Source organism: Ambystoma mexicanum, chromosome 7q, assembly GCF_040938575.1.
Source record: "Ambystoma mexicanum isolate Mex_15411 chromosome 7q, UKY_AmexF1_1, whole genome shotgun sequence".
In the NCBI taxonomy this organism is placed as follows: domain Eukaryota; kingdom Metazoa; phylum Chordata; class Amphibia; order Caudata; family Ambystomatidae; genus Ambystoma; species Ambystoma mexicanum.
In genome coordinates this window covers 1,159,549,176-1,159,570,252 of record NC_090941.1, presented here as the reverse complement: position 1 = coordinate 1,159,570,252, position 21,077 = coordinate 1,159,549,176, and the positions used below count along the sequence as shown (strand labels likewise).

General features: G+C 42.2%; 1 long non-coding RNA gene across 1 annotated transcript in view; it reads right to left on the bottom strand.

The window, feature by feature from the left end:
* Positions 1 to 21,077, bottom strand: part of LOC138528712 (uncharacterized) — a 160,795-nt gene that overhangs the window by 4,466 nt on the left and 135,252 nt on the right. Inside the window, exon 2 of the long non-coding RNA XR_011284213.1 lies at positions 16,962 to 17,066. This is a non-coding gene — a long non-coding RNA (uncharacterized lncRNA). The remainder of the gene's footprint in view (positions 1 to 16,961; positions 17,067 to 21,077) is intronic.

Genomic DNA, 21,077 nt, shown 5'->3' with positions numbered 1-21,077 from the left:
TGCCCCTAGCTCCAGTACCCGGAGTGAGTCCTTTGTGTGGCGATTTTTCACCACTGTTGGAAATGTGCTGAAGGCTAAATGCAGCCAAGGTTCGATGCACTGAGTGCAAATTTGTACTAATTCGTGGAAAACAGGGGCTGTATTCCTAAGGCCCCACCTCCATGTGACACCACAAGTCGAACCACCCGGTTGCTCTGTGGAAGGTGGTACCTTTCTCAGGAAAAAGTAGATTGACACCCTCTACCCCATCTTCTTCAGCTGCTCCTGTTACCACAAAGGATACTCCTTTGGGGCAGGAGATCCCAGCAAAACCCTCACTGACCCTAACCTTTCGAGGGTCACAGTGCTATGTTTGTACTGTGAAGCACTGAACTGTAGGGGGAGCAGATTCAGAGTCCTTTCGAGGAAGCAGTCAAGGAGAACGAGAAACACTGCAACCTACCTTGATTAAGGCCCACACAACATCTTCCTCTGTCCACCACCCCCTTCATCTCTGTGGTTGGTGCCCCTTCCCTCCCCCTCCTTACCTTGACTCTTCTGGAAAAAAAACACAAAAAAGCAAAAGAAAAAACAAAACCAAAAAACACAAAGGGCCTCATTACACGGATGCCGGTAAGGGTTTACCGGTACCGGTAAGGGTACCAGTGCCGGTAAACCCTTACAGCCTTACTACGAGGTCACCTTGTGGGACCCTACCTTAATGGCTGGTTTTACCAGCCGTTAAGGACGGGACCCGCAAAGGGACCTTGGAGGTAATTACGGTACCGCAATTTGTGGTACCATAATTACCGCCTTCCCCATTCGCATTGAGCCCTATGGGGTCAAAAATGGGAATGGGGAAGTGCCATGGTGAATGGGGAATTACCGCCCCCACACACCTTGGAATAGGGCGTTAATTCTGCCATTCACCATGGCGGACTCGGTAAAATACCGGTGGCAACCATGGTGCTAAGAGCACCATGGTTACCGCCGTCCGTGTAATGAGGCCCAGTGAACGGTTTGTTTAGGAGCCACCGTTTCCAGTTAAAAAACAGAAGTAAAAAAAAAGCAACAGGCCCCTTAGCAGCCTGCATAGTCTGTGGACAGCACAGTAGTCCATAAACCTTCAATGACTGAATTCAAGACTCTCCCAAAAACCACACACTCTGCTTCTTAATAGCTGTCTTCATTACACACACAAATCAACACACCTCTCTTCCTGTAAACTGCAAACAGAAAACCTCATTGGCTAATCCCCACAGTCCCCTTTCCACACCAGGCATTCTCAAAAGCAAAGGATTTGGCATGTGCCGTCCGCCAGCTACTGTTGGGTCTCCGGCCCCATCAACACAGGGCAGCCCTTCTACCCTTTACACTTTCATGTTCTCAACACTCACTCATTGGCTGCTTTCAAAGAGTCACACATTCATCCATCCACCGATCACATCAAAAAAGCTCTAAATCTATCCCTGTAATCTCAGTTCAACATTTCCGATGTACACTTGAACTCTGAGAGTACATATCTCCTGTTAATCACAGCCATCTGCAAAAATAACTAATGTGAAACTCTCCAGCATTTCTATTTCCAGATCCAACCTCTGCGTCTAGCAATACACAGTACAGGTATGCTCATACTTTAAAAAGTGTTTTCTGCAACTCTTTCACAAATATATGTATATATAGGGTTCCTGATACTTACCTTATGATAGCCTTCTCAATAAGCATATTCTCTTTTTTAACCACTCTAGCAAATGCCATGCATTCCAACATTCAGCATCTGCTCACATTAAGCAGCAAATAATTACAATGCTCTGCATTTAAAAAAAAATCTTTTTAAGTGCAAGTCCATGAAAGTTAAAAAAAAATGCATATGTGGATTTATAGCAGCACTGTATGTCACTTTTTCATAAAAGAAAGGAAAAGCAGATAGAATAGATTTGTAGACCATCTTTAAGTGACACTTAGTGTGGGTCAGTTTAATATGTTCTCAGCACATGCATACATCCCAACATCACCCATTCCAATCTGTAGGTGCTTATCAATTCTTCAGCCTTTCCTTTTCTATCTGTGGCTTCAAATTCCACTTTTCTGATTGCAAAACTCAAACTACAAGTCCTAGAATGCAAAGTAAAAAACAGGACTGTACTTGAAGATTCAAAAAGCTGACATGTATATCAAATGAACCATATAACACACTGTGCATTTCAAAATATATTTTTAAAAGCATTTTTATCAAATAAAACAAAATGCACACGTACATTTATAACAGCACTGTGTCACTTTTTCATACAAGAGATGAACAGCAAATATAATAGATTTGCAGACCATTTTTAAGTGGCATTTACTATGTGCCAGTTTAATATGTTGGCAGTACCTGCATACATCCCAACATCACCCATTGCAATCCGTAGGTGCTTATCCAGGCCTGATTTCTTTTCCTACATTCTGGGACTTGTACTCCAACTGTTATAATGTGAAATGTGGACTTACAAATCCCAGAATGCAAACAAAAAATCTAGGACTACAAAAACACCTACAGATTCAAATGCATCATGTTCGCAAATATGCATAAACTCCTAACATATTATACTTCTGCACATAGAAATGACATTTAAAAGTGTACTAGAAATATTTACCATCAACGTCTGTACTCTTTTACAAACAATTACACACACAGCTTGTTTACATGCACATATGCATGTCTCTACTTTCATGAAAATGCTCCTAAAAACAAACATTTTAAATGTCCAGCAAATTCAACTGGTTCTCCAAACAACTCCTCCTACCCTCATAAATAAAAACCTTGTTTACTAAAAGTGCTTCAATATTAAAACATATCCCCACTAACTTTCTTTTACAATTATAGGAAAGAAGCACATTGCTGAAGGCAAGTACCGAAAAAAGAATACACTTCACATCCTACAAAATAAGTACATTAATGCACCATGTATATGTATCTAATTGCAACAGTACAGTTCAACTATATATTACCCCATAATACTCTTTTTGAAAATAATGTTCAGTCTAACTCATTATATTGAACCATTCATACTCTTACTATTCCCATCAGAACACCACCATTGCAACACTCACTGCTTTCCTGTAAACATCAGAATGTCCCTAGTGATTCAATCACACAACCACTCCCTTACTCAGTAACCCAACGCCATCACACCTCTACAGACTCTTACTCTTACAATCTGCCTAACCACACCTAGTATGCCATTTTACAATCAAACAGTACTCTATTAACCTATCAAATCACACCCACACACCCATTCACAATACATACACATACATTCCTCAATTTTCAAACCCAAGCTATTTCTGCTGCCAAAAGAGACAACAAAATGTCTACTAAAAAACAATTCGGTAGAAAATAAAGTAAAAAAAGACCAAACAAGAATAAAAGCAAACCATATAGTCACCCACCTCCAAAACAATTTATAGAAAACATTAAAACAAAAGCACTATTAACCTCACTCAGCAAAACTAAACCATACACAACTACAAATGGTGAAGCCCCTTGTGTAAAAAATATAAGTAAAAAAAATGTATTGGAAAGAAAATCAGACCTACTAATGAGCCTAACACTGTATCTACCAGTGTTAACATAGTCACAGTAAAGCATTCAAAACATTTATTTTACAAAAAGATTTCCAGCGTATAGTTCTTCACAATCTTATAAAAATAGCTGAAAAAGTCACAATCTACCCTTAAAAAAATACTGCAGTAGACTAATCCTCAAAGTTCTAATTGACAGCCAATTTCTACTAAAGAGAACATTTAACCACTAACTAAATTAATCAATACATTACAGAAAGTGCTTCTAAACATGCACAATGTCAATAAAGATACAATTTCAAACTTCTGTGAAGGTGAATGGATTCACACAAGCAGCACAGAACCATATTTCAATGAAGAGGCTTATAAAAAGAACAACAAAAACAATTGCCATAGACAGTAATGGTCGAGGGTATGACATAGTAGAAGAAACAATTATGGCAAAAGAAAACCTTATAGAAAAAAATGTACGAAACAAACTTTCAAACAAAAACTACTTTCACCCAAATAAACAGTCCAGTGTACAAATGGACATGCAGCATAAGCCAATAATCCTTTAAATCTTTACGACAATTCCTCAATCACTATGTGAAACTAACTGACAAAAGTAAAATGAAATCTTTGCAAACCATGGACTCTTGTCAAGTGCACAGTCACACTGGACTTTGAGGACATTCATTAGCCTGCATTTTAGGAACTAGTTGAAAAGCACCTTCCACCACATCAAAATGTGTACAAAACACCATTTCTCTATACAGAATCTTGTGCATCGACTATACTATGCAAAAAGTCCTGCTGTAGAACTACAAAATGCAAATAACATTATGCTACATGGAACAACCAACAAACTGCTTCAAGAAATAGAGAACATCCAAAGTAAAAACTTTGGAACTGAAGTTGACTTATAAAATTCAGTTATTTCAGAAAACATTACCGAAAACCTAAAAAACACCAATCTCCTAAGAAACACATACTAAAAAGAAATAGCTACATTTCGAAACACATCTGCTGAAATACCAGACCAAATATGTGTCTGTTGTCGCAGAACTTTTTATAAAAAAGAGCACAAAAATAGTAGCTATAGCCTACAAAATAGCAGACAATGAGGAATCCCAAGGGTTCCAATTAGCTTTATATCTAACAGCAGAAACTAAATACAAAATAACTGACTGCTCAATAGGTTGCACGTACTGCAACACAAAGCTTGAAAATAACCAAATGCCATCACATGCTATCACTAACAAATTAACTTGTATGAGAACAGTATAATCTAAACAGTTCACCTATTACAAGCTATAATATGCCTTCAACCGAAATCAGTCAAATTACCTTCATCCGAGTTTCTAAAGGGCATCCGTTTTTAAAGAAGTATATTTACCTTTAGAGCTCAAAGAAAATATAGAAACTCTAGGAGTACAATGATCAATAGATCAATCTTTGAATGTACTAGTTAATGGTTTACCAACAAAAGACAAAACAATTAGCCAACAAGTAGTCAACTTAAACACACTTAGGCAAGCCCTACAATATCTAAAAGAAAACAATGAATACTAGAAGGATATAAACATAGAGGCCAATTTGAACGTGTAGATCCTGTTACTGCAACCAACATTTTACACCAGTTTACAATTCACCCACTATACTCCAAAGACACCATTGAAGATGCATTAGAAACATATCAAATGTGCCAGGCCAAAGCATACCCAATGAGCATATGGGAAAAAAGTGTAGAAGCACATTCTTTTCCTCTACTCTTTCCTACAGGAAAAGAAGGATGATATGATGAAAGGTTCATACAAATTAGTGCATCAGACTATCGCTTTTCACAAATGTATTCTGATGACCCCAAAGTCAGACAAAATGTAGAACACATTTTTCACCTCCTGTTCGAAATTGATATGATATGATATGATATTATATGGCATTTGTAACGCGCCTATACACAAGTGTTTCAAGGCGCGACGAGGCAGGGAGGGGGGAACAAGGGGAGACAGACAAACGATCCTACTAGGCCAGGTGTCATTCAGATCGCGCAAGTGCATGGGTAGGGGGGACGGGAAAAGTGCAAGGGGGAAAGGGAGAGGGGAAAGTGCAGTACAAAGTGATTAGTAAAATACAAGATAAATAATAAGGGCCAGCTGGTGGCAAGTGCAGGATAAGTGCAGACAAGTGCTGGGAAGGGGGGCTGTGGGATACAGAGACAGTCCCGTAGTGCAAGGGTTGCCAGGGAGGCAGTGCAGGGGAGAGTGGCTGGGCCAAGGGCCAGGATTGGCGAGTGGCCCAGTTGCTGATTCAGTACAGTTTCAGTGATTTAGCAGGGGAGAGGGGGTGATAAAGCAGAAGCAAAGAGGAAGGTTTTGAGGTGCTTCCGGAACCGGAGATGGTTCTCCTCAAGTTTCAGGGAGGCCCCTGCTGCGGAGAGAGATCTCCCCCCAACTCGTTGCTTGGAGAAGCGGCTGACCATGAGGGAGTTGGAGGCGGATGAGCGAAGAGCTCGAGAAGGAAGATATTTAGGAAGAGAGAGTTGAAGGTATTTTGGCCCAAGGCCCAGAAGGCCTTGTGGACAATGCAGAGGGTTTTGAACTTAATCCTCGCAGCCACAGGGAGTCAGTGTAGCGATTTCAGTCCTGGAGAGATACGGTCCCTGGGCTTGAGGCCAAGGACAAGTCTCGCAGTCCTGTTCTGGATGAGTTGCAGTGGGCAGGGAGTAGAGGCAGGCAGATTTAGATAGAGGCTGTTACAGTAGTCCAGCTTCGAGAGAACCAGGGCTCTGGAGACAGTGAGCTTCTGGGGGAATGAGAGGAAAGGAAGGATACCTCTGAGGAGGTGCAGCTGGTAGTGTGACTTCTTAGAAACGTCAGAAATGTGAGGAGAGAAGGAGAGTGTGGAGTCGAAGATGACCCCGAGGTTTTTTGCCTTGCAGGTAGGAGCAGGAAGAGGGCCAAGAGAGGCCGGCTAGAGAGCTGCAGGGAAGGTGGGAGTGGGTGTGCCGATGAGTAGAATCTCAGTCTTACTGGCATTAAGGCAGAGGTCGTGGCGGCACACCATTCCTGGATAGCAGAAAGACAGTCAGAGATGAGGGAAGGAGAAGAGGAGGCCAAGGGTAGCCTGAAAATGAGCTGGGTATCATCCGCATAGCACTGAAAGTTGGGGCAGAGAGCAGCGATGCGGTGGGCAAGAAGTGCCAGATACTAGTTGAACAGCCAGGGAGAGAGGTTAGAACCCTGGGGGACACCACAGGTAGAGAAAAAGATGTCAGAGAGGAAAGACGCCAGTTGGACCTGGGAGGGTCGATTTGAGAAGAAAGAGGTCAGCCAAGCCAGAGCCTGACCAGTGATACCCAGGTTATCACGGAGATGGTTAAGCAGGATGGTATGGTTGACAGTATCAAAGGCAGAAGAGAGATCAAGCAAGATGAGAGCATATGGAATGTTAGAGTCAAGGTTCGAGAGTAGATCCTCACGGATGTTCAGGAGAGCAGTTTCCGTGCTTCTGGTGGCTTTGAAGCCAGACTGATGGTCATGAAGGCTACCAACAGATTCAGCATGGAGATTAAGCTGGGAGATGGCCAGTTTCTCCAGGAGCTTGCCCAGGAAGGGAGTGATAGAGATTGGGCGATAGTTAGCTGGGCAGGAAGGGTCAGAAGAGGGTTTCTTAAGAAGGGGGTGCACAAGGGAGTGCTTGAGAGGGGATGGGAAGACTCCAGAGGCGAAGGAGTGATTGCAGAAGTCAGCAAGGGCAGGAGCCAAGGAGTCGATGTGGTCCTTGATAGTTTTGGAGGAGCAGGGGTGGACCTGTTTTGACGAGACTTTCATAGATTGGACTTGTCTCGAAACCTCGCCAGCAGAAAAAAGGGGAAAGGCAGAGAAGGAGAAATGAGGGGTGGCTGCAGAGGGGCCAGATGACGGGCAGGGAATAGAGGGGGGGAGGTGATAGGAGGAGAGTGAGGACAGGATGTCCTGGGTTTTTGAAATGAAGTGGGAGGCCAGTGCCGTACAGAGGGCCTGGCAGGGGACAGGAGAAGTAGATACTGCAGCAGGATTGGCCAGCTCCTTGCAGATTTTAAAGAGTTCGGCCGAATTGTTAGATGCCGCAGTGATGCGGGCTTGGATAAGGGCTCTCTTCTTGGTGAGAACGGAGAGCCGGTATTGCCTTTGGAGCAGGCGACAGGCCAGTTTGTCAGAGGATGAACATGAAGCACGCCATTTCCTCTCTGCCACCCTGCACTTGCGTTTAAGGGTGACGAGATCAGAGTCATACCAGGAGTTGCATTTGGCTTTGGGCTTCAGGCGGATTCTCATGACAGGGGCAAGGATATCAAGAGTATCAGATATAGCAGAGTGGAGAGAGGAGAGGGCTGTGTCAGGATGGGAGTCAGCCGAGGGGGGGGGGTGAGAAGGTGGCAGCGAAAGCCTCAACTGACACACGCTTCATGGGTCGGATGACCGAGAAGGAAGGTGGCAGTGATGAGGGTGGCTTTGCCTGTGGGATAGGGAGGGTGAGGTGGGAAGAAAGGAGAAAGTGATCACTCCAGGAGAGAGGAGTGGAGAGAGGGACAGAGAGGGGAAGGTCAGAAGAGATCAGGGCATCTAAAGTGTGCCCTGCAGAATGGGTCGGCCCAGACGGGAGAATAGAGAGTGAGAGAGAGTCGCAGAGGTCGCGAAAGAGTCCAGTGGGGGGACAGGAGGCATCCAGGTGGATGTTGAAGTCTCCAAGAATGAGGAGTTGAGTGGTTGAGGACAGGAGTGAGGAGGAGAGGTCCGCCCACTCGGAGAAGAAGGAGGAAATTTGACCAGGTGGCCGATAGATAGTAGCCACGGTGAGGGAATGGCTAGGAGAGAGAGAGAGTCGGCAGACAAGAGATTTGAAAGAGGAGTAGGTCTGCGTGGGAATAGCCGTGGCAGGAATCCACTCAGGGAAGATAAGGGCCACACCCCCCAGCACGGCTGGACCTGGGCATGGAGAGGATCTTGTAGCCGTCAGGTAGGAGTGTGTCAAAGCTGGTTACAGAGCTGGCCGTGAACCATGTCTCAGTGAGACAGAGTACGTCAAGGTCCAGTTCCTCAAGAAGGCGGCAGATATCAGAGGAATGTTTGACGGCAGAGCGAGAGTTAAGAGCAATGTGGAGAAGGTTGCCATCTTTAAAGGACTTCCGGGGAGTGGTACAGATCAGAGGTACGCCCTGCGGAGGTGAAGAAGGAGCACGGTAGGGTAGAGGCAAGGTAGCCGAGGACAGAGAAGGGGGGACAGCAGGAGAGGAAAGGAAGTTGATGAGCAGCGGGAAGCGTCTATCAAAGAGGTGAAGGTTGGCCTGAGGGCCTTGGACCAAGACGGTCCCATTAGCATAGACATTAATGATGGCCATAGAGGAGTGGAAGGAGGCCAAGAGGACATCCCAACGGGTGCCGCCATTAATGGGAGAAGAGGAGAAAGGAGAGAGCACAGAGACCATATGAAGGGTCCATAGGTCAGGTGAAGGCACGAAAAAGAGGATGTCAGTGAGAGTTTCCTTAGATGAGGCACTGGTGTAGGTGTCAGCGAAAGGGAGGACTGGGTTGGAGACCTAGCAACTCTATGTTATGGGGTTGCACAGACATTAAAAACAGGCTCTAATTTTTTTAACATGTCTGCTACCCAACTGCTTCAAAAGATAAAAGACAAAGATAAAGATTTGCAGTCAAGTATCACTCTTGGCAAACATGCGTGGTACAAAAGAATACTGGTTCTGACGTCAATCTGACATGTGTTGTATGCTAAGGAACCTACGCCCACCCACATGGTTTGTTCCTTGCACGACTTCCTATACACTGCAAACCAAAATAAAGAGGGACTAGATCTAAAAACACCAGGATAACTCTTTTCACTTGACCCTGTTAATATTTCAAGATACGTTCACCATCACTTTATCTGCAATACAAATACCCCTCAGCTCAGAGAAGGGCGAAACTTCTTTTGGAGGAAAGAATATCAATCCAGAGGAGAAACACTCATCCTAATGCTTTTGTGGATAAAAGATGTTCCCAGATTTGTAATGTAATGACAGTGACGCCCCTGTTTTACAGTTTGTTGAAAAATACCTTACGTGTGACATCTCTTTAGAAACCACCAATAGTGACCTATGTACACACATTTTATGCTTCCAAAAACATAAGTGTGGCAAATGCTGCCAACATAGATATAAAAACAAAGGTAAATACTATATCAAATGTCGATTTGGCTTACCAAGACCAGTTTGCAAAAAATTGACAAGTAAATAGATTCATGTCTTCTGTTAGACACATCATAAAAGGCAAATCCCCTAAAAACACATGCAACATTAAAGGGAAGAAGCATCCAAGTACATCAATGATTACTATGCAATCATTGCCCTCGTGTGGAATGCAAACATAGGTGTACAATGCATTGCAGACAATTCCACAGCAGTAGCAAGATATGTCACGGCCTATATCACCAAAGCCCGAGAAAACAGAGCTAAAAGACCTCTGGGATGACATATCATCTGACAAAACACTGTCACAAAAACTGTACAGCTTTAGTATAAAATGCCCTACCATGGAGTATGAGGGTGCTATGAAGCTGCAGAACGTTTAACACGTACAGCTTTATATTGCAAATCTGAACACATTGTCAGGCTAAATCTTGGGCCAGCTTCATCCCGAAAAAGAGTACTAAAATCCTACAAGGAAATAGGAACAATAGGCCCAAATGATCCCAACAGCCAAGAAATTACAAAAAAACTATTTAATTGGCTCATACTACCCAAACAGAAGCACTGCTTCAGAAAACATGTGCTTGTATGATGTAGCCCAAAACAACTCCTACAAAAACAATGTCACACCACATGACACAACTGGCAAATATTCAGTCTCAACCTGTGAAGGAAGGCTAGTAAAACTTCCTAAACCCAGACTAATTAATCATATTAAGTTATCATTTAAATCTTCACAACATATTAAAAGTAAATGAAAGCATTATAACAAATGTCAATATTTAAACAATAGAAATAAATGTTGAAAAATGAACAACAACAACAGTGAGAAATTGTAGCTCAACTAGATACAGAAACTCCTGAGGCAGTCAAACCTCCCTTAAATAAGCCCAGAACCACTTGGAGAACCACTCATTCTAAATGAAGCAGAAACAGCCATGACTGAGATAGAAAATAACATGTGCCAATATAAACAATCTGAAGAAGACTTGTCAGTGCTCAAATCACAGTAAATGAGAACAGCTCACCATTTATCTAGAAGTTACTAATGAAATTGAACATGGTTTTAAACATGAAACTAAAACATGTAGCTGTAAAAAAGTATAAACCTCTGATCCAGTATGTATTTGGTGAAGCTTGTTCTGGTAAAACATTCTGAATTAAAATAATCAACAAATGTCTACAAACCTTAACAGGCATCAACCTTTCAGCTGTTGTAACAACCCTCACAGGTTTAGCCGCCTACAACATAGGAGGTGTGACATTACACTGCCTACTCCTCCTTCCAGGAGAACACCAAAATAAATTACAATACTAGAAATTATCAGCACAGGCTGCTACTGAAGTATGCAGAATTCTGAAACAAATGAAAGGGCCCCTAATAGATGAGGTGGACATGGTTTCCAACCTCATGTTGGCTTTAATTCACCTCAGAATGCAAGAATTCATTTATTTGCATTTATTTTTTACATTTGTATAGCGCACCACAACCCAAGGGCATTGAGGCGCTTTTTCAAGAAAGTGTGAGTAGGCAAGAATACATATTATGAGCATGCAGATACTTAGTTACATCATAGGCGGTAAGTTACAAAGTACATTGAAGCACATTGAAGCAGATGTGGTAAGTTGCAGTTGAGTACATTGAAGCAAACGTGGTAGGTTGCGGTTGAGCACAGGTATGAGCTGGGCCTGAACATTTCATACAAATAGCCTGGTTTTAATGGCTTTGCGGAACGCCAGGTGGGAGTCGATAGCCCTGATGTGAGTGGGAAGCACGTTCCAGTGGGTGGCAGTGATAGTTGGGAAGCTGGAGCCCCCAGCACGCACTCTGCATGTTTAGGGCTTGGTGATCAGATTAGTGTAGGCTAACCTAGATGGCCTGGTGGATGTGGGCATCGAAATTCGCTGGAAGAGGTAGGGGGGCACTAGATCATGCAGGCATTATCATTATCATAAACACTGACTACGAACAACTGTTTAGAGGAAAACATATTATTATTTTTGGAGACCTCCTATAGTTAACAACAGTAAAAAGGTAAGCATATGTTCAAAACATTAGGACACAAACAATTCTGTAACACACTTAGCAGCATTGGAAATATAAACCTCTGGCAACATTTTCAATACATAGAACTAACTCAAAACATGCATCAGTCTGCAGACCTCACCTATGCCAACATGTTAATAAGCATTAGAACATTTCTGCTTACAAAAGATGCAAAACCCATCTTAAATACTAGACTAATCCTTGAGCTATATAGGCAAAACACAACTGCTCCTGATGTCATGGAAAAATTAACTCAACAAAATATAAAATGCATGCCCTTAATGTGAACCCTTGCAAGCTGTAGTGAATTAATTGAGAAAATGTTAAAAAAAGAAATGCAACCCATACTGCATATCAGCTCCACAGACAAACTAGAAGTGCACAGCATGACACTCCCTATGTGTCAACAAGCAACCACAGGACTAAAAACCTTAGAAAAATCTATCTCCAACATAGCTGGATTGGAGAAAATATGCCTAAACTTTGTGCCTAAACAGCAGAGTAATTCTAAATGGTAACCTTGATGTAGAACAAGGTTTATTTCATGGAGCAATTGGTACAGTTGTTGGCTTCCAAACATATCCGAATGACAATAACATTCAGTTTGTCAACATCCACTTTGACACAATTGAAGAAGTTAAAAAAATGTGGGTGCATAATAGCACGTCCTTCTTTTCAAAGACATGTACATATGCAGAGAACAATTTTCTCTATCTCTTGCATATGCTGTCACTATTCACAAATCACAAACCTGAGACCATGGATTCAATTGATATTGGCAGCACAGTCTTTGTGGAAGGTATGAGTAATGGAGGACTTTCACGCCTGCATACCCTCAATGTTAATATTAAAGGTATTTGTACCGTGCACTGTTACCAACCAAGTGGTCCCCAGGCACTCTGGCGGATCTGAAAATAAGTGGGGGTGTTAGTAGGGTGAAGTTGGAATAGGACCATGAGGGTTGTGATGTTCTGTTGGCAGCTTCAGTTCGGTCACAGTAGCTTAATTGTATGCCTTGTTGTTAGTCTCTTTTGGTTTCAGACAATGCTTATAGCACCCTTGAAAAGAGAAAAAAGTATATATTACCTAAAGCGCCATCAGACTCAAAATGGTCAAAGGGTAAATATAACAAACAAAAGCATGAGAGTTTGTTAAATATTGTATTTCTTGGTAATCCAATCAACAAGAAAAAAATAGCTCTTGTTATAAAGTAACAGCTTAGTCATGAGCCCTAATGTTGATTCACAGAAGGGAAAAAAGTCTCAAAGTGAAGATGTGAAAATGTAATTGCCCTTAATGTTATTTGCACAGTAAGGGTGTCATTTGGATCCTTGATGTCCTTGTTATATGCTTGTGGTGGGGTTTTGCCACTGTTTTAATCCTTGAGGTCCTTGTTATTTGCATGTGGTGGGTTTTTGCCACTTAGTTAGTTATATTTTCCTTAATTTTGATTTGCCTCAGTGTTATTTGCACAGTAAGGGCTTTGTCTTTCTTAACAGTACTTGAGGTCCTGAATGTAGAGTTCCATAGTTTCCAGAGTTTGGAATCCTTGGGTATTGTATATTGTCTTGGAATCCGTGATTAATAGTTCATAATGAGCTACGAGGTGTACACAATTGCCTCATGTACACTTTCCCTCAACACATGTTTCTCCAATATGTTAATATTGGTTCCTCAAGATGGTTGTTTGTTTGGTAGAACTGTATGGGATTGGGAAGAGAGAAATTAAATAAGTCGGAGTGAGGTATTGGTATATTTTATGAGATGACAATTTCTTAGAGGACAGATCTTAACATGATCTTGCTTGTAAGGTCAGGGGTGGAAAGCAAAAGATTGCTTTAGTGGTTAGACAAAAGTGGCAGCTGGAGAGAGGCTGATCCATTGTAAGGGAGAATTCTTGTGCATTAAAAGTAGTGCGTAATGTGCAGTATTGATAACATGGTTGTTGTTTGACTGTATCATTTTGGAAGCCAGTTGGTGAAGCAAATATTAGGTGTAGCATGCTTAATCATAGAAGTTTGGTCATTAAAGTGGTTTAAGTAGTGAGTAGAAGTAAAGTAAAGCTATAGGTGCCAGACTGTGCTCGCACACCCATTAAGTGTAAGTGGCCCATGCCGGGGTCACACTTACCTATGTAGTAACGTCAGGGTTCATATTCCTGTTGGCTCGAGTTCCTCATTGGTTCTCGTCATTTAGGTATTGATTTGGGTGAATAAGGGGCTCCTGCTAACGAGAAGGTAAAACGTATGGCCGGGTATTTGAGTTTTAAAAAAGTGAAGCAGCGTAAATAAGCCATTTCAAATTCGAGTGAGGTACCTAATAAAGGACCATTTGTAAATGCTGTGGCTTACCTTTAGGAGTGAATTACTGGAAAGGGTCCAATTTTGACGCAGTGTGATAGCTGAGCGCTTGTTTGTATCCGGGATTGCTATTACGTTTAGGTGAATGGTTAGTTTATATCGTGAAACGATGCGAACACGTGCTGCGGTCACAAGTTGGCTCACTAGCGTGTGCGTGAAAGGCATTGTAGTTGCCATTTTGGATCAGGGAGGATTTTGTTAAATTCTCATTGATTGGAGCTGAGCAAAATGGTACTTCGTTGATTGGGTGTAAGCAAACTTGAATCTCTATAAGGATTCTTAATAGTATTTTATTGGACATTAACAGCATGATTGTTACATTGATAAAATAGGAAGTTACTTGAATTTGCATATAGGTTCCTTATGAGGGAATTTAGATGACAGTACGGCAAATTCTCTTAGTGGATAGAGATATGGGATGAGAGTACGGCAAATTGCCTTATTGGATAGAGATATGGGATCAGGGTACGGCAAATTGCCTTATTGGATAGAGATATGGGATCAGGGTACGGCACATGTCCAGTCACTTAGGTTCAATGCTACAATGTTCTCTGCTGTTTTACAGATGATTCTTCAGTTGCATTCACTTTTAGGCACACGCGATTAGTATTTCAGCTGTTTTCTTCAGCTTAGTATTCAATTGGTGCTATCAGGCACTTTCATTCATACGTGAGTGCTCCTTTTGTTGCATTCATTGACAGACAATCAACAGTCGGGTTTACAACAATTTCACTCGCACACAAGTGATTCTTTTTTGCAGCTGTTGCCTTCCTTTATTACGCGCAAGACATCAGTACGCTCAGTAACACTCATCGACTTCTGTCTTTTATCCCTTCACATGCTGCAGGACTTCCACTGCTTTGGCTTCTTTCGAACTGACACACTTCCTCGCTGAAGTTTCCTTTCTTCCCGTCATTGAGTACAGAGCTTGGCCTGATCCTGAGAACCTCTGGTGCACACACGTCCCCAGTCGCGGTCTCCTGCACTCTTCCTGCTACTGCACAGTCTCTGCAATTTGGTTCACAAGGGGGAAAGCCTTCTTCCTTCCTCTGAGCAACTGCTGCACTTCAGATTTAGAGCAAAAAAGACCCTTCAGGACCGTCAGCTGGAATCTGCCCTGCAATGGTCCTGGCACCCTCTCTTTCATCCAACTTCTGCTTGGACTGCCAATAATGAGCCTGCTGCTGCTCTCCCCTTCTGCTGGTGCTGCTGCTGCTACTTCTGCTGCTACTCCAGCCTCTTTGCCTCCCTCAGGTGTGGGTAATTTGCTTTAACAAGCTGACCACTTCTGCAACATTTCTCTTGAACCCTCTTCCTCGTCCCAGTACTTATCGAATTGTGGGACTTGAAGTCCCCAACAACAAAATCAGGTTTTATAGTCAGTCTTCTAATTTTGAACTCAGGTTCATTTCTTTTAATGGTTTTTAAGGAAGCACCACAAGAATTTACTTGGAAGGGAAAGACAGTTCATTTGAGCCATTATTTACAGATGTCCTTTCACTGTACCTCTGGGAGCTAGGATGATTTCTAACCTTATATGTTTCAGACAGGCTTTCCTTTCTTAAAATTATTAGGGATTTTACATTGGCCTTACCCACATTAGCATGTTCAATGTGTGAATTATGCAAATCACAATGATAATCAGCCATTACATATAGTTGCTGATTATAAATGAAAGGTCAATGAGGGATGCCCATAAGAGCACAGACACACATGGGCTCTAGTACATAGCCTTCATTATGTATTGATATAGTCCCTAGATTTCAAATAGGGCTGGTGTATGGAGTAGGAAATGCTGCTTGACCTGAGTAAAGGGCTTTCCATCGTCAAGTGGCATCACCAAGCCACTGCCTGCATTGTGGATGTAGCATATTTACATCTGGATCAATTATTACAAAGAATACATATTACAAGGCCATGAATTCTGCATCCTCTGGAAACCCAACAAGCCATGTATTATTGTGTCTGGATATTTTTCTCCTGATCTTCAACATTGTCGGTAAACATTTTCCTTTTAGCTTCTGCACCGTCACTCTGGGCCAGCACATCAGGACGTCCAGCTCTGAAATGCTAGAGTATTCCTCTTTGAGCAACAGTACCAACAGATATCCCAGACAGGTATTTTTGGTTTGTTGGGCATCATCAGTAAAATTAAGCTGTGTTCCTATAGGCACAGAGAGCAAGTGGTCAACATCTGTATCACTATTGACAAGAAATAAGAGGAATGTGAGTACTCCTCTACTGAGGATGAACCAGAGATTACATATCCTGTTCTGTGGGAAGGTGCTCACTCAGGAGAGCCAGAGGATAATGTTCTGGAATGTCCTAATAGATAGGACCAGACAGATGTGCACATGGATATTTCTCCTCTGGCTGGATACAGTGAGATAAAACATGGGTGTCAATGATACTGAATGGGAGCCACCACATGAAGCACTTCACTGTGCCCTTTTTCAGTAGAGGAGCTTCCACAGGTATGCACATTTTGCAAAGCTTGAGTTTTAGCTTACGTTTGTAAGGGTAATCCAGATATGAACCCCTTGCTCTCTGTGCACATTGATCACACCATTGGAGATCCCCAAAGGAGGCAGGGGGGGGTTTCAGAGGGTCGCTGAAGGAATCAGCAAAGGACCTTTTGGAGAACAATCCTGTGATAGGGTGAGCTGCCCAGAGATACCACATCTACGCATAGGAATAGGAATCTCACTCCAGATCCCAATGCCTGACGCAATGAATCCCAATTGCTGCTGTGCCATTACTTGAGAATGAATACATACAAGCAGAAGATCTGTCAATGTGTTACCTGATTCATTCTTCAGCCGACATATCGCTCCTCCACATTCTACAGGTTCACATTCATGTGTCCCCAAGCAGACCCTGCTGGTGTCACATTCATTGGGGCATGGACCTGAAATAGAAACAAGCATTCTTTGAGGAATGTACACACCTTTTGGGAATTTCTCACAATAAACTTAAATATATTTTTGAACTTTAGAGGCTGGAGGAGAGAGAGCAGCCTGCTTCAGACTGAGGCTGCACAGTGCTGCATTATTCCTTGGGCCTTGTGCAGCTATCAATGCATAGAAAACCTAAACGGACAACCCATGCCTAATGATGAAAATCCTTGTTTATGTCATGCCGCATCAGATGCGGTGGGTGGGTAATAATGCCTCCATCAGAGAAGGACTGTAGCACACACCTGCCATGCACTACAACTGCAGGAAGCGTAAAAGGATGCAAGGAAAATGACAGGCTTGGTGGATTCTCAGCCTGGACAGCATGCTGGTGAGCAGTCAAAACACATAATTTGCACAAGTGTTTGAGACTGAATCCTAAATATTTCTCATACAGATATATATCCTGGCCAGTTCATATCCAATTCTGTCAAGCACCGATTTTGGCTATTCTCAGATAAGAATCCTAGATTAATAATGTTTCCCAAAAGCAGTTCCAAAGCATGCAGCAGCACCCGTCTTTCATTTCTGCAAAAGAAATACAAATGTCCATATTTGGAGGGCCAGACGGATTATCGACCGACACTTGGTAACTGTCCATATCACTTCAACACCTGCTGTATTATACCCTATCATGGGCAGAAGGTAATCTGCTTATTCTTGTGATATTGGCAACGGACACGCTCCAGCACTTATAGCATTAGGTAGGCTCAAAACGATCCAGGGATAGGTGCTGAATTGATGCAGGAAAGGGGTACCATTTGGTGAATGTCAAGTTTGTTCTAGGTCTTTTGTCAAAGCTGCATCAGTAACTTAAAGGGATTTGTGTTGGATGATAAACAACACATTTAACAGAATTAGGGATGATAGAAAAACATTATGGGTCTTGTCAAGAGCAGGGAATGGAATAAATAAGTGCAAACTAATGGTCCTTGAATTGAAGAGGTTGCACAGAAGAGGTAGAGGTGTAAATGCAAACACAGATGTGACAACGGGACTAGTCAGGGATGGAGGCTGAATGCTGGTGCCACTAATTCTCTGGTGCCTGGGTTTCAGAATGTGCCTGTGGGAACAGGCCCCACCTGACATTATAGTTTACAAAAAGCACAATGGAAGTTTGAATATCACAGTAGACTGCTGCCGTCTCTTACCAACCAGCCCCCCCTTTGCTGAAAGTGAATTCTCAGGTCTTCCAGCTGCAAGGAGGGAATGTGTAGACACCCTTGGTCAAAGCTACTCTGGCATGCAAACTTGGGCAATGGGCGTATTGTTTGATAGGAGGGAAAACTCGGCTGTCTTTTAGGTACAGGAGGTAACTGCTCAGAAGAAGCTTGAAATGATTTTCTGACTGTGCCCCTTTATTCAGTTATTCTAAAAAGTTAAGTGAATCTCTAACCATCCTGTGCAGCAAACCCATCTTTGTGAAGTTGGTTCCAATCTCAGATCAACATGCATTTCTACTAAATATGCCTTTGCTGGTAAATCTACTCGGGTGAGATTTGTACTGTCTCCATTACTCCGGAAGGTTGGTGTCTGGTTATGCCACATTAAAACCCATGTCTGTGTTTAATATCTTACAAGAAAAACTACCTGTGTTGCCCAAGGAGCTGTGCTTTCAGTCGCTATAGTGTTGTATTGTTGCCTAAAGTTGTTCCTGAATGTGCATGATCACAACGATTGAACTGCAGATCCTGCTTGTATTCATGTTGATCCCTCCCAACTTCTCCCAAGAAACCATAATATTCCTTAAAGCGTGAAACGGTGAAGGGAATTGCCATATTCACTGAGTTACTATCAAAACAGTATATGTTTTCTCCAACTACAAGTCCATGCAATACACCAATTGTCCCAGTAAAGAAGCCGATAAGGGACATATGTATTGTTTTGTATTGGATCTCAGAGCTGTAAAGTCCATAGTTTTGCCAACCTTCTCAGTGTCATTCAACACTGAAACAATTCCTTTTGCAACAATTCTCTGCAACATATTTTACCCCATCACTCTCTTATCTATTTCTATACATCCTGACTGTCGGTATGTGTTCGCCTTTTCACATTCTTGTGTATAGTACACCTGGACAAGGCATCCACAGGGGTACACTGAAATGACACACTTTCTTTATGAATTCTGAAGAGCTGGGTAGTTTTGCCATGCACATGGATAGTCCATGTCCAATATGTTAACAGCCTTCTTATTGCACACCCTATTGGGAAGCATACAAGCATGATACACTAGCCCTTCTCACTGCTTTTGCCAAAAAAGTCAGACCACCAAAAACTATTTATTTTTAACAGCACCATGAATACAAAAATAAAAAATCCAGACCCTAACAACAAAACTAATAACATAATTGAGCAAGTATCAAAACAGATTTGACACATTCTAAGTGGTGGGATTAAAAAAATACATATAGAAACCTAATCAATGAAAAGAGGAATCATAAGATCAGATCTATAGGCCTAGTGTGGCACAACCTACACACACACACAACCTACACACACACACAACCTACACACACAACCTACACACACACACAACCTACCCACACACACACACACACAACCTACACACACACACAACCTACCCACACACACACACACACAACCTACACACACACACAACCTACACACACATATATATATATATATGTTCAAGGGAAAATGTTAATTATACAGACGCTAGAAAGAGAATGTGATGCAGTCATAGCTCTAAAATTTAGCCAAAGCCTTCATAACTTCACACTGCAGTGCAGACTTTCACCACAATGATGACATCACCGGTGACATCACAACCACTCTACTTTAAAACACTTGCAACCCATCTCTCAAAGACGTTCATCAATCGCAAACTGATTTTGACCTGATTTTCCAAAGGTATTGTTATGTGTAAAAGATCGCAGGCTTTGAGAACTCACCTTGTTTTTAGGTAATACAAAGTGACATTACATTATTTGTCAAGGATCACACACTTTGGTTATGCAGCGTGCTACAAGCCCCTTGTTTTATGTCCCGTTTCTTTGTGACTGTTGTGATATATCGCACAACCCCAACTAACCGCATTTAAGCAGCACGGAAAAGGGGAAAAAAATGACCGGCTGCAAGAATACCGTACACCCAGGTACTTTTGCCCCCATTGTAAAAAGCTGCACCCATGAATATATGCACAGTAAGTGAACATACATCTTAAAGTGAAATATACAAATAGAGTTCAACTGACCTTCCCCTTAGATGAAAGTGCAAAAGAAAAAATAGCATTGGAATAAAAAACAAAATTAATGAACACCAGAAAAATAACCTGAGAGAGAAAATGTTCCAATAAATATGCCACCTTTTAAACCCAGCAATCTGTCATGAAATATTCCCTGGAAAACAAAATCCCATTAACAATCCCAATAAGAAACAAGTGCTTCTGGTCTTGTGGGTAAGTGTCTGCAATGGGAACATGGCAACCTGAGTATAATCATGGTAGCCAAATACTTGAGCAGGCTTGCCAACTTCAATAACCCATAGGTTGTGTCTGCCCTCTGAACAAAGGTTACACTGTCCAAGCTCATGTGTTCTTTACTTGTGCTCTAAAGAGTAACCACAATCAGGGGCAAATAACTGCACCAGTGTCCAGGATTGCAAACTATCTTACAGCATCATTGGCAAATACTGATGTCTTACTTGCCCTCAAGTCCCAGGAGGATAGCTCAGTTCAGTGGCAACGTGCTTGGCTTGGAAGCAAGATGACACAAAGCAACACAGGTTTGATCCCGGGGTCCATGCTTAGAAATCTCTGGGTATTAAGCACATTATAAATAACCTGTCATATCATATCATTTCCCCTCCTCACCCCCATGTCTGGCTTTCAACAATACTCTATTTTGTAAAGATAACCTGGAAATTACACATACCATAGTGTCACTCAAATATATAAATCCTGATTGAACTGTATTAGGCAAAAAGTGAACAATTGTGGCATTAGT